Source organism: Telmatherina bonti, assembly GCF_933228915.1.
Source record: "Telmatherina bonti genome assembly, chromosome: 13".
In the NCBI taxonomy this organism is placed as follows: Eukaryota; Metazoa; Chordata; class Actinopteri; order Atheriniformes; family Telmatherinidae; genus Telmatherina; species Telmatherina bonti.
The window spans coordinates 38,817,410-38,838,291 of record NC_136611.1 but is presented as its reverse complement, the minus strand read 5'-3'; the positions used below and the strand labels follow the sequence as shown (position 1 = coordinate 38,838,291).

General features: G+C 50.1%; 1 protein-coding gene across 1 annotated transcript in view; it reads left to right on the top strand.

The window, feature by feature from the left end:
- LOC306764582 (whirlin-like) overlaps positions 1 to 20,882 on the top strand; it is a gene marked incomplete at its 3' end in the record, with an annotated part of 443,341 nt that overhangs the window by 112,007 nt on the left and 310,452 nt on the right. The window lies entirely within an intron of this gene.

Below are 20,882 nucleotides of genomic sequence, written 5' to 3'. Positions count from 1 at the left end.
TAAACCCACCTCTGTTCTAGGCCTGAACCCAGGGCTTCTCTAGGCCTAAACCTACCCCTGTTCTAGATCTAAACCCACCCCTGTTTTAGCCCTAAACCCACTCCTGTTGTAGGCCCTAAACCACCTCTGTTCTAAACCATAAACCCACTCCTATTCTAGGCCCTAAACCACCTCTGTTATAGACCATAAACCAACTCCTGTTCGAGGCCTAAACTTACCCCTGTTCTAGACCTAAACCAACTCCTGTTGTAGGCCTAAACCCACCCCTGTTCTAGACCTAAACCCACTCTGTTCTAGACCCTAAACCCACTCCTCTTCTAGGCCTAAACTTACCCCTTTTCTAGACCTAAACCCACTCCTGTTCTAGGCCCTAAACCCACCTCTGTTCTAGACCCTAAACCCACTCTGTTCTAGACCCTAAACCCACTCCTCTTCTAGGCCTAAACCTACCCCTTTTCTAGACCTAAACCCACTCCTGTTCTAGGCCCTAAACCCACCTCTGTTCTAGACCCTAAACCCACTCCTGTTCTAGACCCTAAACCCACTCCTCTTCTAGGCCTAAACTTACCCCTTTTCTAGGCATAAACCCACCTCTGTTCTAGGCCTTAAACCCACTCCTGTTCTAAACCCTAAACCCATTCCTGTTCAAGACCTAAACCCACCCCTGTTCTAGGACTAATCCCGACCCTGTTCCAGACCTAAACCCACTTCTGTTCTAGACCCTAAACTCACTTCTGTTCTAGACCTAAACCCACCCCTGTTCTAAGCCCTAAACCCGCCTCTGTTCTCAGCCCTAAACCCACTCCTGTTCTAGGCCTCAACCCACTCCTGTTCTAGGCCTAAACCCACCCATGTTCAAGGCCTAAACCCACCTCTGTTATAGACCCTAAACCCACCTCTGTTCTAGACCTAAACCCACTCCTGTTCTAGACCAAAACCCACTCCTGTTCAAGACCTAAACCCACCTCTGTTCTAGGCCGAAACCCACCACTGTTCTAGGCCTAAACCTACCCCTTTTCTCGGCCTTAAACCCACTCCTGTTCTAGGCCCTAAACCCACCCATTTTCTAGGCCTAAACCCACCCCTGTTCTAGACCCTAAACCCACCGATGTTCTATACCCTAAACACAGTCCTGTTCAAGACCTAAACCCACCCCTGTTCTAGATCCTAAACGCACCTCTGTTCTAGACTGAAACCCACTCCTGTTCTAGACCCTAAACCCACTCCTATACTATGCCTAAACCCACTCCTGTTCTAGGACTCAACCCACTCCCGTTCTAGGCCTAAACCTACCCGCATTCAAGGCCTAAACCCACCTCTGTTCTAGGCATAAACCCACCTCTGTTCTAGGCCTTAAACCCACTCCTGTTCTAGGACTCAACCCACTCCCGTTCTAGGCCTAAACCTACCCGCATTCAAGGCCTAAACCCACCTCTGTTCTAGGCATAAACCCACCTCTGTTCTAGGCCTTAAACCCACTCCTGTTCTAAACCCTAAACCCATTCCTGTTCAAGACCTAAACCCACCCCTGTTCTAGGACTAATCCCGACCCTGTTCCAGACCTAAACCCACCTCTGTTCTAGACCCTAAACTCACTTCTGTTCTAGACCTAAACCCACCCCTGTTCTAAGCCCTAAACCCGCCTCTGTTCTCAGCCCTAAACCCACTCCTGTTCTAGGCCTCAACCCACTCCTGTTCTAGGCCTAAACCCACCCATGTTCAAGGCCTAAACCCACCTCTGTTATAGACCCTAAACCCACCTCTGTTCTAGACCTAAACCCACTCCTGTTCTAGACCAAAACCCACTCCTGTTCAAGACCTAAACCCACCTCTGTTCTAGGCCGAAACCCACCACTGTTCTAGGCCTAAACCTACCCCTTTTCTCGGCCTTAAACCCACTCCTGTTCTAGGCCCTAAACCCACCTCTGTTCTAGGCCTAAACCCACCCCTGTAGTAGGCCCAAACCCACTCCTGTTCTAGACCTAAACCCACTCCTGTTCTAGAACTAAACCCACCTCTGGTCTAGGCCCTAAACCCACTCCTGTTCTAGACCGAAAACCCACTCCTGTTCTTGGCCCTGAACCCACCCCTGTTCTAGACCTAAACCCACCCCTGTTCTAGGCCTAAACCCACCTCTGGTCTAGGCCCTAAACCCACTCCTGTTCTAGACCTAAACCCACTCCTGTTCTAGGCCCTAAACCCACTCCTGTTCAAGACCTAAACCCACCTCTGTTCTAGGCCTAAACCCACCCCTGTTGTAGGCCGAAACCCACTCCTGTTCTAGACCTGAACCCACTCCTGTTCTAGGCCCTAAACCCACTCCTGTTCAAGACCTAAACCCACCTCTGTTCCAGATCCTAAACCCACTCCTGTTCCAGGCCTAAACCCAATCCTGTTCTAGGCCTAAACCCACTCTTGTTCTAGACCTAAACCCACCTCTGTTCTAGGCCCTAAACCCACCTCTGTTCTAGGCCTGAACCCAGGGCTTCTCTAGGCCTAAACCTACCCCTGTTCTAGATCTAAACCCACCCCTGTTTTAGCCCTAAACCCACTCCTGTTGTAGGCCCTAAACCACCTCTGTTCTAAACCATAAACCCACTCCTATTCTAGGCCCTAAACCACCTCTGTTATAGACCATAAACCAACTCCTGTTCGAGGCCTAAACTTACCCCTGTTCTAGACCTAAACCCACTCCTGTTGTAGGCCTAAACCCACCCCTGTTCTAGACCTAAACCCACTCTGTTCTAGACCCTAAACCCACTCCTCTTCTAGGCCTAAACTTACCCCTTTTCTAGACCTAAACCCACTCCTGTTCTAGGCCCTAAACCCACCTCTGTTCTAGACCCTAAACCCACTCTGTTCTAGACCCTAAACCCACTCCTCTTCTAGGCCTAAACCTACCCCTTTTCTAGACCTAAACCCACTCCTGTTCTAGGCCCTAAACCCACCTCTGTTCTAGACCCTAAACCCACTCCTGTTCTAGACCCTAAACCCACTCCTCTTCTAGGCCTAAACTTACCCCTTTTCTAGGCATAAACCCACCTCTGTTCTAGGCCTTAAACCCACTCCTGTTCTAAACCCTAAACCCATTCCTGTTCAAGACCTAAACCCACCCCTGTTCTAGGACTAATCCCGACCCTGTTCCAGACCTAAACCCACTTCTGTTCTAGACCCTAAACTCACTTCTGTTCTAGACCTAAACCCACCCCTGTTCTAAGCCCTAAACCCGCCTCTGTTCTCAGCCCTAAACCCACTCCTGTTCTAGGCCTCAACCCACTCCTGTTCTAGGCCTAAACCCACCCATGTTCAAGGCCTAAACCCACCTCTGTTATAGACCCTAAACCCACCTCTGTTCTAGACCTAAACCCACTCCTGTTCTAGACCAAAACCCACTCCTGTTCAAGACCTAAACCCACCTCTGTTCTAGGCCGAAACCCACCACTGTTCTAGGCCTAAACCTACCCCTTTTCTCGGCCTTAAACCCACTCCTGTTCTAGGCCCTAAACCCACCCATTTTCTAGGCCTAAACCCACCCCTGTTCTAGACCCTAAACCCACCGATGTTCTATACCCTAAACACAGTCCTGTTCAAGACCTAAACCCACCCCTGTTCTAGATCCTAAACGCACCTCTGTTCTAGACTGAAACCCACTCCTGTTCTAGACCCTAAACCCACTCCTATACTATGCCTAAACCCACTCCTGTTCTAGGACTCAACCCACTCCCGTTCTAGGCCTAAACCTACCCGCATTCAAGGCCTAAACCCACCTCTGTTCTAGGCATAAACCCACCTCTGTTCTAGACCTTAAACCCACTCCTGTTCTAAACCCTAAACCCATTCCTGTTCAAGACCTAAACCCACCCCTGTTCTAGGACTAATCCCGACCCTGTTCCAGACCTAAACCCACCTCTGTTCTAGACCCTAAACTCACTTCTGTTCTAGACCTAAACCCACCCCTGTTCTAAGCCCTAAACCCGCCTCTGTTCTCAGCCCTAAACCCACTCCTGTTCTAGGCCTCAACCCACTCCTGTTCTAGGCCTAAACCCACCCATGTTCAAGGCCTAAACCCACCTCTGTTATAGACCCTAAACCCACCTCTGTTCTAGACCTAAACCCACTCCTGTTCTAGACCAAAACCCACTCCTGTTCAAGACCTAAACCCACCTCTGTTCTAGGCCGAAACCCACCACTGTTCTAGGCCTAAACCTACCCCTTTTCTCGGCCTTAAACCCACTCCTGTTCTAGGCCCTGAACCCACCTCTGTTCTAGGCCTAAACCCACCCCTGTAGTAGGCCCAAACCCACTCCTGTTCTAGACCTAAATCCACCCCTGTTCTCGATCCTAAACCCACTCCTGTTCAAGACCAAAACCCACTCCTGTTCTGGGCCTCAACCCACCCCTGTTCTAGGACTAATCCCGACCCTGTTCTAGACCTAAACCCACCTCTGTTCTAGACCCTAAACTCACTTCTGTTCTAGACCTAATCCCACCCCTATTCTAAGCCCTAAACCCACCTCTGTTCTCAGCCCTAAACCCACTCCTGTTCTATGCCTAAACCCACTCCTGTTCTAGGACTCAACCCACTCCCGTTCTAGGCCTAAACCTACCCATTTTCAAGGCCTAAACCCACCTCTGTTATAGACCCTAAACCCACCTCTGTTCTAGGCCTAAGCCCACCTCTGTTCTAGGCCTAAACCCACCCCTGTTGTAGGCCCAAACCCACTCCTGTTCTAGACCTAAACCCACCCCTGTTCTAGATCCTAAACGCACCTCTGTTCTAGACTGAAACCCACTCCTGTTCTAGACCCTAAACCCACTCCTGTTCAAGACCAAAACCCACTCCTGTTCTAGGCCCTAAACCCACCACTGTTTTATACCCTAAACCCACTCCTCTTCTAGGCCTAAACTTACCCCTGTTCAAGACCTAAACCCACCCCTGATCTAGGACTAATCCCGACCCTGTTCTAGACCTAAACCCACCTCTGTTCTAGACCCTAAACTCACTTCTGTTCTAGACCTAAACCCACCTCTGTTCTCAGCCCTAAACCCACTCCTGTTCTAGGCCTAAAGCCACCCATGTTCAAGGCCTAAACCCACCTCTGTTATAGACCCTAAACCCACCTCTGTTCTAGAACTAAACCCACTCCTGTTCTAGACCTAAACCCACCTCTGGTCTAGGCCCTAAACCCACTCCTGTTCTAGACCAAAAACCCACTCCTGTTCTTGGCCCTGAACCCACCCCTGTTCTAGACCTAAACCCACCCCTGTTCTAGGCCTAAACCCACCTCTGGTCTAGGCCCTAAACCCACTCCTGTTCTAGACCGAAAACCCACTCCTGTTCTTGGCCCTGAACCCACCCCTGTTCTAGACCTAAACCCACTCCTGTTCTAGGCCCTAAACCCACTCCTGTTCAAGACCTAAACCCACCTCTGTTCTAGGCCTAAACCCACCCCTGTTGTAGGCCGAAACCCACTCCTGTTCTAGACCTGAACCCACTCCTGTTCTAGGCCCTAAACCCACTCCTGTTCTAGGCCCTAAACCCACCTCTGTTCCAGATCCTAAACCCACTCCTGTTCCAGGCCTAAACCCAATCCTGTTCTAGGCCTAAACCCACTCTTGTTCTAGACCTAAACCCACCTCTGTACTAGGCCCTAAACCCACCTCTGTTCTAGGCCTGAACCCATCGCTTCTATAGGCCTAAACCTACCCCTGTTCTAGATCTAAACCCACCCCTGTTTTAGGCCTAAACCCACTCCTGTTGTAGGCCCTAAACCACCTCTGTTCTAAACCATAAACCCACTCCTGTTCTAGGCCCTAAACCACCTCTGTTATAGACCATAAACCAACTCCTGTTCGAGGCCTAAACTTACCCCTGTTCTAGACCTAAACCCACTCCTGTTGTAGGCCTAAACCCACCCCTCTTCTAGACCTAAACCCACTCTGTTCTAGACCCTAAACCCACTCCTCTTCTAGGCCTAAACTTACCCCTTTTCTAGACCTAAACCCACTCCTGTTCTAGGCCCTAAACCCACCTCTGTTCTAGACCCTAAACCCACTCTGTTCTAGAACCTAAACCCACTCCTCTTCTAGGCCTAAACCTACCCCTTTTCTAGACCTAAACCCACTCCTGTTCTAGGCCCTAAACCCACCTCTGTTCTAGACCCTAAACCCACTCCTGTTCTAGACCCTAAACCCACTCCTCTTCTAGGCCTAAACTTACCCCTTTTCTAGACCTAAACCCACCTCTGTTCTGGACCATAAACCCACTCCTCTTCTAGGCCTAAACTTACCCCTGTTCTAGGCCTAAACCCACCTCTGTTCTAGCCCTAAACCCACTACTGTTGTAGGCCTAAACCCACCCCTGTTCTAGACCTAAACCCACTCCTGTTCTAGACCCTAAACCCACCTCTGGTCTAGGCCCTAAATCCACCCCTGTTCTCGATCCTAAACCCACCTCTGTTCTAGACTGAAACCCACTCTTGTTCTAGACCCTAAACCCACTCCTGTTCTAGGCCCTAAACCCACCACTGTTTTATACCCTAAACCCACTCCTCTTCTAGGCCTAAACCTACCCCTTTTCTAGTCCTAAACCCACTCCTGTACTAGGCCCTAAACCCACCTCTGTTCTAGACCCTAAACCCACTCCTGTTCTAGACCCTAAACCCACTCCTCTTCTAGGCCTAAACTTACCCCTTTTCTAGACCTAAACCCACCTCTGTTCTGGACCATAAACCCACTCCTCTTCTAGGCCTAAACTTACCCCTGTTCTAGACCTAAACCCACCTCTTTTCTAGACCTTAAACCCACTCTTGTTCTAGACCCTAAACCCACTCCTGTTCTGGGCCTCAACCCACCCCTGTTCTAGGACTAATCCCGACTCTGTTCTAGACCTAAACCCACCTCTGTTCTAGACCTAAACTCACTTCTGTTCTAGACCTAATCCCACCCCTATTCTAAGCCCTAAAGCCGCCTCTGTTCTCAGCCCTAAACCCACTCCTGTTCTTTGCCTAAACCCACTCCTGTTCTAGGACTCAACCCACTCCCGTTCTAGGCCTAAACCTACCCATGTTCAAGGTCTAAACCCACCTCTGTTATAGACCCTTAACCCACCTCTGTTCTAGGCATAAACCCACCTCTGTTCTAGGCCTAAACCCACCCCTGTTGTAGGCCCAAACCCACTCCTGTTCTAGACCTAAACCCACCCCTGTTCTAGATCCTAAACGCACCTCTGTTCTAGACTGAAACCCACTCCTGTTCTAGACCCTAAACCCACTCCTATTCTATGCCTAAACCCACTCCTGTTCTAGGACTCAACCAACTCCCGTTCTAGGCCTAAACCTACCCGCATTCAAGGCCTAAACCCACCTCTGTTATAGACCCTAAACCCACCTCTGTTCTAGACCTAAACCCACTCCTGTTCTAGAACTAAACCCACCTCTGGTCTAGGCCCTAAACCCACTCCTGTTCTAGACCGAAAACCCACTCCTGTTCTTGGCCCTGAACCCACCCCTGTTCTAGACCTAAACCCACCCCTGTTCTAGGCCTAAACCCACCTCTGGTCTAGGCCCTAAACCCACTCCTGTTCTAGACCTAAACCCACTCCTGTTCTAGGCCCTAAACCCACTCCTGTTCAATACCTAAACCCACCTCTGTTCTAGGCCTAAACCCACCCCTGTTGTAGGCCGAAACCCACTCCTGTTCTAGACCTGAACCCACTCCTGTTCTAGGCCCTAAACCCACTCCTGTTCAAGACCTAAACCCACCTCTGTTCCAGATCCTAAACCCACTCCTGTTCCAGGCCTAAACCCAATCCTGTTCTAGGCCTAAACCCACTCTTGTTCAAGACCTAAACCCACCTCTGTTCTAGGCCCTAAACCCACCTCTGTTCTAGGCCTGAACCCAGGGCTTCTCTAGGCCTAAACCTACCCCTGTTCTAGATCTAAACCCACCCCTGTTTTAGCCCTAAACCCACTCCTGTTGTAGGCCCTAAACCACCTCTGTTCTAAACCATAAACCCACTCCTGTTCTAGGCCCTAAACCACCTCTGTTATAGACCATAAACCAACTCCTGTTCGAGGCCTAAACTTACCCCTGTTCTAGACCTAAACCCACTCCTGTTGTAGGCCTAAACCCACCCCTGTTCTAGACCTAAACCCACTCTTTTCTAGACCCTAAACCCACTCCTCTTCTAGGCCTAAACTTACCCCTTTTCTAGACCTAAACCCACTCCTGTTCTAGGCCCTAAACCCACCTCTGTTCTAGACCCTAAACCCACTCTGTTCTAGACCCTAAACCCACTCCTCTTCTAGGCCTAAACCTACCCCTTTTCTAGACCTAAACCCACTCCTGTTCTAGGCCCTAAACCCACCTCTGTTCTAGACCCTAAACCCACTCCTGTTCTAGACCCTAAACCCACTCCTCTTCTAGGCCTAAACTTACCCCTTTTCTAGGCATAAACCCACCTCTGTTCTAGGCCTTAAACCCACTCCTGTTCTAAACCCTAAACCCATTCCTGTTCAAGACCTAAACCCACCCCTGTTCTAGGACTAATCCCGACCCTGTTCCAGACCTAAACCCACCTCTGTTCTAGACCCTAAACTCACTTCTGTTCTAGACCTAAACCCACCCCTGTTCTAAGCCCTAAACCCGCCTCTGTTCTCAGCCCTAAACCCACTCCTGTTCTAGGCCTCAACCCACTCCTGTTCTAGGCCTAAACCCACCCATGTTCAAGGCCTAAACCCACCTCTGTTATAGACCCTAAACCCACCTCTGTTCTAGACCTAAACCCACTCCTGTTCTAGACCAAAACCCACTCCTGTTCAAGACCTAAACCCACCTCTGTTCTAGGCCGAAACCCACCACTGTTCTAGGCCTAAACCTACCCCTTTTCTCGGCCTTAAACCCACTCCTGTTCTAGGCCCTAAACCCACCCATTTTCTAGGCCTAAACCCACCCCTGTTCTAGACCCTAAACCCACCGATGTTCTATACCCTAAACACAGTCCTGTTCAAGACCTAAACCCACCCCTGTTCTAGATCCTAAACGCACCTCTGTTCTAGACTGAAACCCACTCCTGTTCTAGACCCTAAACTCACTCCTATACTATGCCTAAACCCACTCCTGTTCTAGGACTCAACCCACTCCCGTTCTAGGCCTAAACCTACCCGCATTCAAGGCCTAAACCCACCTCTGTTCTAGGCATAAACCCACCTCTGTTCTAGGCCTTAAACCCACTCCTGTTCTAAACCCTAAACCCATTCCTGTTCAAGACCTAAACCCACCCCTGTTCTAGGACTAATCCCGACCCTGTTCCAGACCTAAACCCACCTCTGTTCTAGACCCTAAACTCACTTCTGTTCTAGACCTAAACCCACCCCTGTTCTAAGCCCTAAACCCGCCTCTGTTCTCAGCCCTAAACCCACTCCTGTTCTAGGCCTCAACCCACTCCTGTTCTAGGCCTAAACCCACCCATGTTCAAGGCCTAAACCCACCTCTGTTATAGACCCTAAACCCACCTCTGTTCTAGACCTAAACCCACTCCTGTTCTAGACCAAAACCCACTCCTGTTCAAGACCTAAACCCACCTCTGTTCTAGGCCGAAACCCACCACTGTTCTAGGCCTAAACCTACCCCTTTTCTCGGCCTTAAACCCACTCCTGTTCTAGGCCCTAAACCCACCCATTTTCTAGGCCTAAACCCACCCCTGTTCTAGACCCTAAACCCACCGATGTTCTATACCCTAAACACAGTCCTGTTCTAGGCCTAAACATACCCCTGTTCTAGGCCCTAAACCCACTCCTGTTGTAGGCCTAAACCCACCCCTGTTCTCAGCCCTAAACCCACCTCTGGTCTAGGCCCTAAACCCACTCCTGTTCTAGACCGAAAACCCACTCCTGTTCTTGGCCCTGAACCCACCCCTGTTCTAGGCCTAAACCCACCTCTGGTCTAGGCCCTAAACCCACTCCTGTTCTAGACCGAAAACCCACTCCTGTTCTTGGCCCTGAACCCACCCCTGTTCTAGGCCTAAACCCACTCCTGTTCTAGGCCCTAAACCCACTCTTGTTCTAGACCTAAACCCACCTCTGTTCTAGGCCCTAAACCCACCTCTGTTCTAGGCCTAAACCCAGGGCTTCTCTAGGCCTAAACCTACCCCTGTTCTAGATCTAAACCCACCCCTGTTTTAGGCCTAAACCCACTCCTGTTGTAGGCCCTAAACCACCTCTATTCTAAACCACAAACCCACTCCTGTTCTAGGCCCTAAACCACCTCTTTTATAGACCATAAACCAACTCCTGTTCGAGGCCTAAACTTACCCCTGTTCTAGACCTAAACCCACTCCTGTTGTAGGCCTAAACCCACTCCTCTTCTAGGCCTAAACTTACCCCTTTTCTAGACCTAAACACACTCCTGTTCTAGGCCCTAAACCCACCACAGTTCTATACCCTAAACCCACTCCTCTTCTAGGCCTAAACTTACCCCTGTTCTAGACCTAAACCCACCTATGTTCTAGCCCTAAACCCACTCCTGTTGTAGGCCTAAACCCACTCCTGTTCTAGACCTAAACCCACTCCTGTTCTAGACCCTAAACCCACCTCTGGTCTAGGCCCTAAACCCACTCCTGTTCTAGGCCCTGAACCCACCTCTGTTCTAGGCCTAAACCCAACCCTGTTGTAGGCCCAAACCCACTCCTGTTCTAGACCTAAATCCACCCCTGTTCTCGATCCTAAACCCACCTCTGTTCTAGACTGAAACCCACTCTTGTTCTAGACCCTAAACCCACTCCTGTTCAAGACCAAAACCCACTCCCGTTCTAGGCCTAAACCCACCCATGTTCAAGGCCTAAACCCACCTCTGTTATAGACCCTAAACCCACCTCTGTTCTAGACCTAAACCCACTCCTGTTCTAGACCAAAACCGACTCCTGTTCAAGACCTAAACCCACCTCTGTTCTAGACCATAAACCCACTCCTCTTCTAGGCCTAAACTTACCCCTTTTCTAGACCTCAACCCACCTCTGTTCTAGACCCTAAACCCACTCCTCTTCTAGGCCTAAACCTACCCCTTTTCTAGACCTCAACCCACCTCTATTCTAGACCATAAACCCACTCCTCTTCTAGGCCTAAACTTACCCCTTTTCTAGACCTAAATCCACTCCTGTTCTAGGCCCTAAACCCACTCTGTTGTAGACCCTAAACCCACTCCTCTTCTAGGCTTAAGCTTACCCCTGTTCTAGACCTAAACCCACCTCTGTTCTAGGCCCTAAACCCACTCCTGTTGTAGGCCTAAACCCACCCCTGTTCTAGACCTAAACCCACTCTGTTCTAGACCCTAAACCCACTCCTCTTCTAGGCCTAAACTTACCCCTTTTCTAGACCTAAACCCACTCCTGTTCTAGGCCCTAAACCCACCTCTGTTCTAGACCCTAAACCCACTCTGTTCTAGACCCTAAACCCACTCCTCTTCTAGGCCTAAACTTACCCCTTTTCTAGACCTAAACCCACTCCTGTTCAAGACCTAAACCCACCTCTGTTCTAGGCCGAAACCCACCTCTGGTCTAGGCCCTAAACCTACCCCTTTTCTCGGCCTTAAACCCACTCCTGTTCTAGGCCCTAAACCCACCCATTTTCTAGGCCTAAACCCACCCCTGTTCTAGACCCTAAACCCACCGATGTTCTATACCCTAAACACAGTCCTGTTCTAGGCCTAAACATACCCCTGTTGTAGGCCCAAACCCACTCCTGTTCTAGACCGAAAACCCACTCCTGTTCTTGGCCCTGAACCCACCCCTGTTCTAGGCCTAAACCCACCTCTGGTCTAGGCCCTAAACCCACTCCTGTTCTAGACCGAAAACCCACTCCTGTTCTTGGCCCTGAACCCACCCCTGTTCTAGGCCTAAACCCACTCCTGTTCTAGGCCCTAAACCCACTCTTGTTCTAGACCTAAACCCACCTCTGTTCTAGGCCCTAAACCCACCTCTGTTCTAGGCCTAAACCCAGGGCTTCTCTAGGCCTAAACCTACCCCTGTTCTAGATCTAAACCCACCCCTGTTTTAGGCCTAAACCCACTCCTGTTGTAGGCCCTAAACCACCTCTGTTCTAAACCATAAACCCACTCCTGTTCTAGGCCCTAAACCACCTCTTTTATAGACCATAAACCAACTCCTGTTCGAGGCCTAAACTTACCCCTGTTCTAGACCTAAACCCACTCCTGTTGTAGGCCTAAACCCACTCCTCTTCTAGGCCTAAACTTACCCATTTTCTAGACCTAAACACACTCCTGTTCTAGGCCCTAAACCCACCACAGTTCTATACCCTAAACCCACTCCTCTTCTAGGCCTAAACTTACCCCTGTTCTAGACCTAAACCCACCTCTGTTCTAGCCCTAAACCCACTCCTGTTGTAGGCCTAAACCCACTCCTGTTCTAGACCTAAACCCACTCCTGTTCTAGACCCTAAACCCACCTCTGGTCTAGGCCCTAAACCCACTCCTGTTCTAGGCCCTGAACCCACCTCTGTTCTAGGCCTAAACCCAACCCTGTGTTAGGCCCAAACCCACTCCTGTTCTAGACCTAAATCCACCCCTGTTCTCGATCCTAAACCCACCTCTGTTCTAGACTGAAACCCACTCTTGTTCTAGACCCTAAACCCACTCCTGTTCAAGACCAAAACCCACTCCCGTTCTAGGCCTAAACCCACCCATGTTCAAGGCCTAAACCCACCTCTGTTATAGACCCTAAACCCACCTCTGTTCTAGACCTAAACCCACTCCTGTTCTAGACCAAAACCCACTCCTGTTCAAGACCTAAACCCACCTCTGTTCTAGACCATAAACCCACTCCTCTTCTAGGCCTAAACTTACCCCTTTTCTAGACCTCAACCCACCTCTGTTCTAGACCCTAAACCCACTCCTCTTCTAGGCCTAAACCTACCCCTTTTCTAGACCTCAACCCACCTCTATTCTAGACCATAAACCCACTCCTCTTCTAGGCCTAAACTTACCCCTTTTCTAGACCTAAATCCACTCCTGTTCTAGGCCCTAAACCCACCTCTGTTCTAGACCCTAAACCCACTCTGTTCTAGACCCTAAACCCACTCCTCTTCTAGGCCTAAACTTACCCCTTTTCTAGACCTAAACCCACTCCTGTTCAAGACCTAAACCCACCTCTGTTCTAGGCCGAAACCCACCTCTGGTCTAGGCCCTAAACCTACCCCTTTTCTCGGCCTTAAACCCACTCCTGTTCTAGGCCCTAAACCCACCCATTTTCTAGGCCTAAACCCACCCCTGTTCTAGACCCTAAACCCACCGATGTTCTATACCCTAAACCCACTCCTGTTCTAGACCTAAACCCACTCCTGTTCTAGACCCTAAACCCACCTCTGGTCTAGGCCCTAAACCCACTCCTGTTCTAGGCCCTGAACCCACCTCTGTTCTAGGCCTAAACCCAACCCTGTGTTAGGCCCAAACCCACTCCTGTTCTAGACCTAAATCCACCCCTGTTCTCGATCCTAAACCCACCTCTGTTCTAGACTGAAACCCACTCTTGTTCTAGACCATAAACCCACTCCTGTTCAAGACCAAAACCCACTCCCGTTCTAGGCCTAAACCCACCCATGTTCAAGGCCTAAACCCACCTCTGTTATAGACCCTAAACCCACCTCTGTTCTAGACCTAAACCCACTCCTGTTCTAGACCAAAACCCACTCCTGTTCAAGACCTAAACCCACCTCTGTTCTAGACCATAAACCCACTCCTCTTCTAGGCCTAAACTTACCCCTTTTCTAGACCTCAACCCACCTCTGTTCTAGACCCTAAACCCACTCCTCTTCTAGGCCTAAACCTACCCCTTTTCTAGACCTCAACCCACCTCTATTCTAGACCATAAACCCACTCCTCTTCTAGGCCTAAACTTACCCCTTTTCTAGACCTAAATCCACTCCTGTTCTAGGCCCTAAACCCACCTCTGTTCTAGACCCTAAACCCACTCTGTTGTAGACCCTAAACCCACTCCTCTTCTAGGCTTAAGCTTACCCCTGTTCTAGACCTAAACCCACCTCTGTTCTAGGCCCTAAACCCACTCCTGTTGTAGGCCTAAACCCACCCCTGTTCTAGACCTAAACCCACTCTGTTCTAGACCCTAAACCCACTCCTCTTCTAGGCCTAAACTTACCCCTTTTCTAGACCTAAACCCACTCCTGTTCTAGGCCCTAAACCCACCTCTGTTCTAGACCCTAAACCCACTCTGTTCTAGACCCTAAACCCACTCCTCTTCTAGGCCTAAACTTACCCCTTTTCTAGACCTAAACCCACTCCTGTTCAAGACCTAAACCCACCTCTGTTCTAGGCCGAAACCCACCTCTGGTCTAGGCCCTAAACCTACCCCTTTTCTCGGCCTTAAACCCACTCCTGTTCTAGGCCCTAAACCCACCCATTTTCTAGGCCTAAACCCACCCCTGTTCTAGACCCTAAACCCACCGATGTTCTATACCCTAAACACAGTCCTGTTCTAGGCCTAAACATACCCCTGTTCTAGGCCCTAAACCCACTCCTGTTGTAGGCCTAAACCCACACCTGTTCTCAGCTCTAAACCCACCTCTGGTCTAGGCCCTAAACCCACTCCTGTTCTAGACCGAAAACCCACTCCTGTTCTTGGCCCTGAACCCACCCCTGTTCTAGGCCTAAACCCACCTCTGGTCTAGGCCCTAAACCCACTCCTGTTCTAGACCGAAAACCCACTCCTGTTCTTGGCCCTGAACCCACCCCTGTTCTAGGTCTAAACCCACTCCTGTTCTAGGCCCTAAACCCACTCTTGTTCTAGACCTAAACCCACCTCTGTTCTAGGCCCTAAACCCACCTCTGTTCTAGGCCTAAACCCAGGGCTTCTCTAGGCCTAAACCTACCCCTGTTCTAGATCTAAACCCACCCCTGTTTTAGGCCTAAACCCACTCCTGTTTTAGGCCCTAAACCACCTCTGTTCTAAACCATAAACCCACTCCTGTTCTAGGCCCTAAACCACCTCTTTTATAGACCATAAACCAACTCCTGTTCGAGGCCTAAACTTACCCCTGTTCTAGACCTAAACCCACTCCTGTTGTAGGCCTAAACCCACTCCTCTTCTAGGCCTAAACTTACCCCTTTTCTAGACCTAAACACACTCCTGTTCTAGGCCCTAAACCCACCACAGTTCTATACCCTAAACCCACTCCTCTTCTAGGCCTAAACTTACCCCTGTTCTAGACCTAAACCCACCTCTGTTCTAGCCCTAAACCCACTCCTGTTGTAGGCCTAAACCCACTCCTGTTCTAGACCTAAACCCACTCCTGTTCTAGACCCTAAACCCACCTCTGGTCTAGGCCCTAAACCCACTCCTGTTCTAGGCCCTGAACCCACCTCTGTTCTAGGCCTAAACCCAACCCTGTTGTAGGCCCAAAACCACTCCTGTTCTAGACCTAAATCCACCCCTGTTCTCGATCCTAAACCCACCTCTGTTCTAGACTGAAACCCACTCTTGTTCTAGACCCTAAACCCACTCCTGTTCAAGACCAAAACCCACTCCCGTTCTAGGCCTAAACCCACCCATGTTCAAGGCCTAAACCCACCTCTGTTATAGACCCTAAACCCACCTCTGTTCTAGACCTAAACCCACTCCTGTTCTAGACCAAAACCCACTCCTGTTCAAGACCTAAACCCACCTCTGTTCTAGACCATAAACCCACTCCTCTTCTAGGCCTAAACCTACCCCTTTTCTAGACCTCAACCCACCTCTGTTCTAGACCATAAACCCACTCCTCTTCTAGGCCTAAACTTACCCCTTTTCTAGACCTAAACCCACCCCTGTTCTAGATCCTAAACGCACCTCTGTTCTAGGCATAAACCCACTCCTGTTCTAGACCCTAAACCCACTCCTGTTCAAGACCAAAACCCACTCCTGTTCTAGGCCCTAAACCCACCACTGTTTTATACCCTAAACCCACTCCTCTTCTAGGCCAAAACTTACCCCTGTTCAAGACCTAAACCCACCCCTGTTCTAGGACTAATCCCGACCCTGTTCTAGACCTAAACCCACCTCTGTTCTAGACCCTAAACTCACTTCTGTTCTAGACCTAAACCCACCTCTGTTCTCAGCCCTAAACCCACTCCTGTTCTAGGCCTAAACCCACCCATGTTCAAGGCCTAATCCCACCTCTGTTATAGACCCTAAACCACCTCTGTTCTAAACCATAAACCCACTCCTGTTCTAGGCCCTAAACCACCTCTTTTATAGACCATAAACCAACTCCTGTTCGAGGCCTAAACTTACCCCTGTTCTAGACCTAAACCCACTCCTGTTGTAGGCCTAAACCCACTCCTCTTCTAGGCCTAAACTTACCCCTTTTCTAGACCTAAACACACTCCTGTTCTAGGCCCTAAACCCACCACTGTTCTATACCCTAAACCCACTCCTCTTCTAGGCCTAAACTTACCCCTGTTCTAGACCTAAACCCACCTCTGTTCTAGCCCTAAACCCACTCCTGTTCTAGGCCTAAACCCAACCCTGTTGTAGGCCCAAACCCACTCCTGTTCTAGACCTAAATCCACCCCTGTTCTCGATCCTAAACCCACCTCTGTTCTAGACTGAAACCCACTCTTGTTCTAGACCCTAAACCCACTCCTGTTCAAGACCAAAACCCACTCCCGTTCAAGGCCTAAACCCACCTCTGTTATAGACCCTAAACCCACCTCTGTTCTAGACCTAAACCCACTCCTGTTCTAGACCAAAACCCACTCCTGTTCAAGACCTAAACCCACCTCTGTTCTAGACCATAAACCCACTCCTCTTCTAGGCCTAAACTTACCCCTTTTCTAGACCTCAACCCACCTCTGTTCTAGACCCTAAACCCACTCCACTTCTAGGCCTAAACTTACCCCTTTTCTAGACCTAAATCCACTCCTGTTCTAGGCCCTAAACCCACCTCTGTTCTAGACCCTAAACCCACTCTGTTGTAGGCCTAAACCCACCCCTGTTCTAGACCTAAACCCACTCTGTTCTAGACCCTAAACCCACTCCTCTTCTAGGCCTAAACTTACCCCTTTTCTAGACCTAAACCCACTCCTGTTCTAGGCCCTAAACCCACCTCTGTTCTAGACCCTAAACCCACTCTGTTCTAGACCCTAAACCCACTCCTCTTCTAGGCCTAAACTTACCCCTTTTCTAGACCTAAACCCACTCCTGTTCTAGGCCCTAAACCCACCTCTGTTCTAGACCCTAAACCCACCTCTGGTCTAGGCCCTAAACCCACTCCTCTTCTAGGCCCTGAACCCACCTCTGTTCTAGGCCCTAAACCCACCTCTGTTCTAGACCCTAAACCCACCTCTGGTCTAGGCCCTAAACCCACTCCTCTTCTAGGCCCTGAACCCACCTCTGTTCTAGGCCTAAACCCACCCCTGTTGTAGGCCCAAACCCACTCCTGTTCTAGACCTAAATCCACCCGTTCTGGATCCTAAACCCACCTCTGTTCTAGACTGAAACCCACTCTTGTTCTAGACCCTAAACCTACCCCTTTTCTAGACCTCAACCCACCTCTGTTCTAGACCATAAACCCACTCCTCTTCTAGGCCTATACTTACCCCTTTTCTAGACCTAAACCCACCCCTGTTCTAGATCCTAAACGCACCTCTGTTCTAGGCATAAACCCACTCCTGTTCTAGGCCCTAACCCCACCACTGTTTTATACCCTAAACCCACTCCTCTTCTAGGCCTAAACTTACCCCTGTTCAAGACCTAAACCCACCCCTGTTCTAGGACTAATCCCGACCCTGTTCTAGACCTAAACCCACCTCTGTTCTAGACCCTAAACTCACTTCTGTTCTAGACCTAAACCCACCTCTGTTCTCAGCCCTAAACCCACTCCTGTTCTAGGCCTAAACCCACCCATGTTCAAGGCCTAAACCCACCTCTGTTATAGACCCTAAACCCACCTCTGTTCTAGACCTAAACCCACTCCTGTTCTAGACCTAAACCCACCTCTGGTCTAGGCCCTAAACCCACTCCTGTTCTAGACAGAAAACCCACTCCTGTTCTTGGCCCTGAACCCACCCCTGTTCTAGACCTAAACCCACCCCTGTTCTAGGCCTAAACCCACCTCTGGTCTAGGCCCTAAACCCACTCCTGTTCTAGACCGAAAACCCACTCCTGTTCTTGGCCCTGAACCCACCCCTGTTCTAGGCCTAAACCCACTCCTGTTCTAGGCCCTAAACCCACTCCTGTTCAAGACCTAAACCCACCTCTGTTCTAGGCCTAAACCCACCCCTGTTGTAGGCCGAAACCCACTCCTGTTCTAGACCTGAACCCACTCCCGTTCTAGGCCCTAAACCCACTCCTGTTCAAGACCTAAACCCACCTCTGTTCCAGATCCTAAACCCACTCCTGTTCCAGGCCTAAACCCAATCCTGTTCTAGACCCTAAACCCACTCTGTTGTAGACCCTAAACCCACTCCTCTTCTAGGCTTAAGCTTACCCCTGTTCTCGACCTAAACCCACCTCTGTTCTAGCCCTAAACCCACTCCTGTTGTAGGCCTAAACCCACCCCTGTTCTAGACCTAAACCCACTCCTGTTCTAGACCCTAAACCCACCTCTGGTCTAGGCCCTAAACCCACTCCTGTTCTAGGCCCTGAACCCACCTCTGTTCTAGCCCTAAACCCACCCCTGTTGTAGGCCCAAACCCACTCCTGTTCTAGACCTAAATCCACCCCTGTTCTCGATCCTAAACCCACCTCTGTTCTAGACTGAAACCCACTCTTGTTCTAGACCCTAAACCCACTCCTGTTCAAGACCAAAACCCACTCCTGTTCTAGGCCCTAAACCCACGCCTGTTTTATACCCTAAACCCACTCCTCTTCTAGGCCTAAACTTACCCCTGTTCTAGACCTAAACCCACCTCTTTTCTAGACCTTAAACCCACTCTTGTTCTAGACCCTAAACCCACTCCTGTTCTGGGCCTCAACCCACCCCTGTTCTAGGACTAATCCCGACCCTGTGCTAGACCTAAACCCACCTCTGTTCTAGACCCTAAACTCACTTCTGTTCTAGACCTAATCCCACCCCTATTCAAACCCGCCTCTGTTCTCAGCCCTAAACCCACTCCTGTTCTATGCCTAAACCCACTCCTGTTCTAGGACTCAACCCACTCCCGTTCTAGGCCTAAACCTACCCATGTTCAAGGCCTAAACCCACCTCTGTTATAGACCCTAAACCCACCTCTGTTCTAGGCCTAAACCCACCTCTGTTCTAGGCCTAAACCCACCCCTGTTGTAGGCCCAAACCCACTCCTGTTCTAGACCTAAACCCACCTCTGTTATAGATCCTAAACGCACCTCTGTTCTAGACTGAAACCCACTCCTGTTCTAGACCCTAAACCCACTCCTGTTCAAGACCAAAACCCACTCCTGTTCTAGGCCCTAAACCCACCACTGTTTTATACCCTAAACCCACTCCTCTTCTAGGCCTAAACTTACCCCTGTTCAAGACCTAAACCCACCCCTGTTCTAGGACTAATCCCGACCCTGTTCTAGACCTAAACCCACCTCTGTTCTAGACCCTAAACTCACTTCTGTTCTAGATCTAAACCCACCTCTGTTCTAAGCCCTAAACCCACCTCTGTTCTCAGCCCTAAACCCACTCCTGTTCTAGGCCTAAACCCACCCATGTTCAAGGCCTAAACCCACCTCTGTTATAGACCCTAAACCCACCTCTGTTCTAGACCTAAACCCACTCCTGTTCTAGACCTAAACCCACCTCTGGTCTAGGCCCTAAACCCACTCCTGTTCTAGACCGAAAACCCACTCCTGTTCTTGGCCCTGAACCCACCCCTGTTCTAGACCTAAACCCACCCCTGTTCTAGGCCTAAACCCACCTCTGGTCTAGGCCCTAAACCCACTCCTGTTCTAGACCGAAAACCCACTCCTGTTCTTGGCCCTGAACCCATCCCTGTTCTAGGCCTAAACCCACTCCTGTTCTAGACCTAAATCCACCCCTGTTCTCGATCCTAAACCCACCTCTGTTCTAGACTGAAACCCACTCTTGTTCTAGACCCTAAACCCACTCCTGTTCAAGACCAAAACCCACTCCCGTTCTAGGCCTAAACCCACCCATGTTCAAGGCCTAAACCCACCTCTGTTATAGACCCTAAACCCACCTCTGTTCTAGACCTAAACCCACTCCTGGTCTAGACCAAAACCCACTCCTGTTCAAGACCTAAACCCACCTCTGTTCTAGACCTAAACCCACTCCTGGTCTAGACCCTAAACCCACTCCTCTTCTAGGCCTAAACCCACCCCTGTTCTAGACCTAAACCCACTCCTGTTCTAGACCATAAACCCACTCCTCTTCTAGGCCTAAACTTACCCCTTTTCTAGACCTAAACCCACTCCTGTTCTAGGCCCTAAACCCACCTCTGTTCTAGACCCTAAACCCACTCTGTTGTAGACCCTAAACCCACTCCTCTTCTAGGCCTATGCTTACCCCTGTTCTAGACCTAAACCCACCTCTGTTCTAGCCCTAAACCCACTCCTGTTGTAGGCCTAAACCCACCCCTGTTCTAGACCTAAACCCACTCTGTTCTAGACCCTAAACCCACTCCTCTTCTAGGCCTAAACTTACCCCTTTTCTAGACCTAAACCCACTCCTGTTCTAGGCCCTAAACCCACCTCTGTTCTAGACCCTAAACCCACTCTGTTCTAGACCCTAAACCCACTCCTCTTCTAGGCCTAAACTTACCCCTTTTCTAGACCTAAACCCACTCCTGTTCTAGGCCCTAAACCCACCTCTGTTCTAGACCCTAAACCCACCTCTGGTCTAGGCCCTAAACCCACTCCTCTTCTAGGCCCTGAACCCACCTCTGTTCTA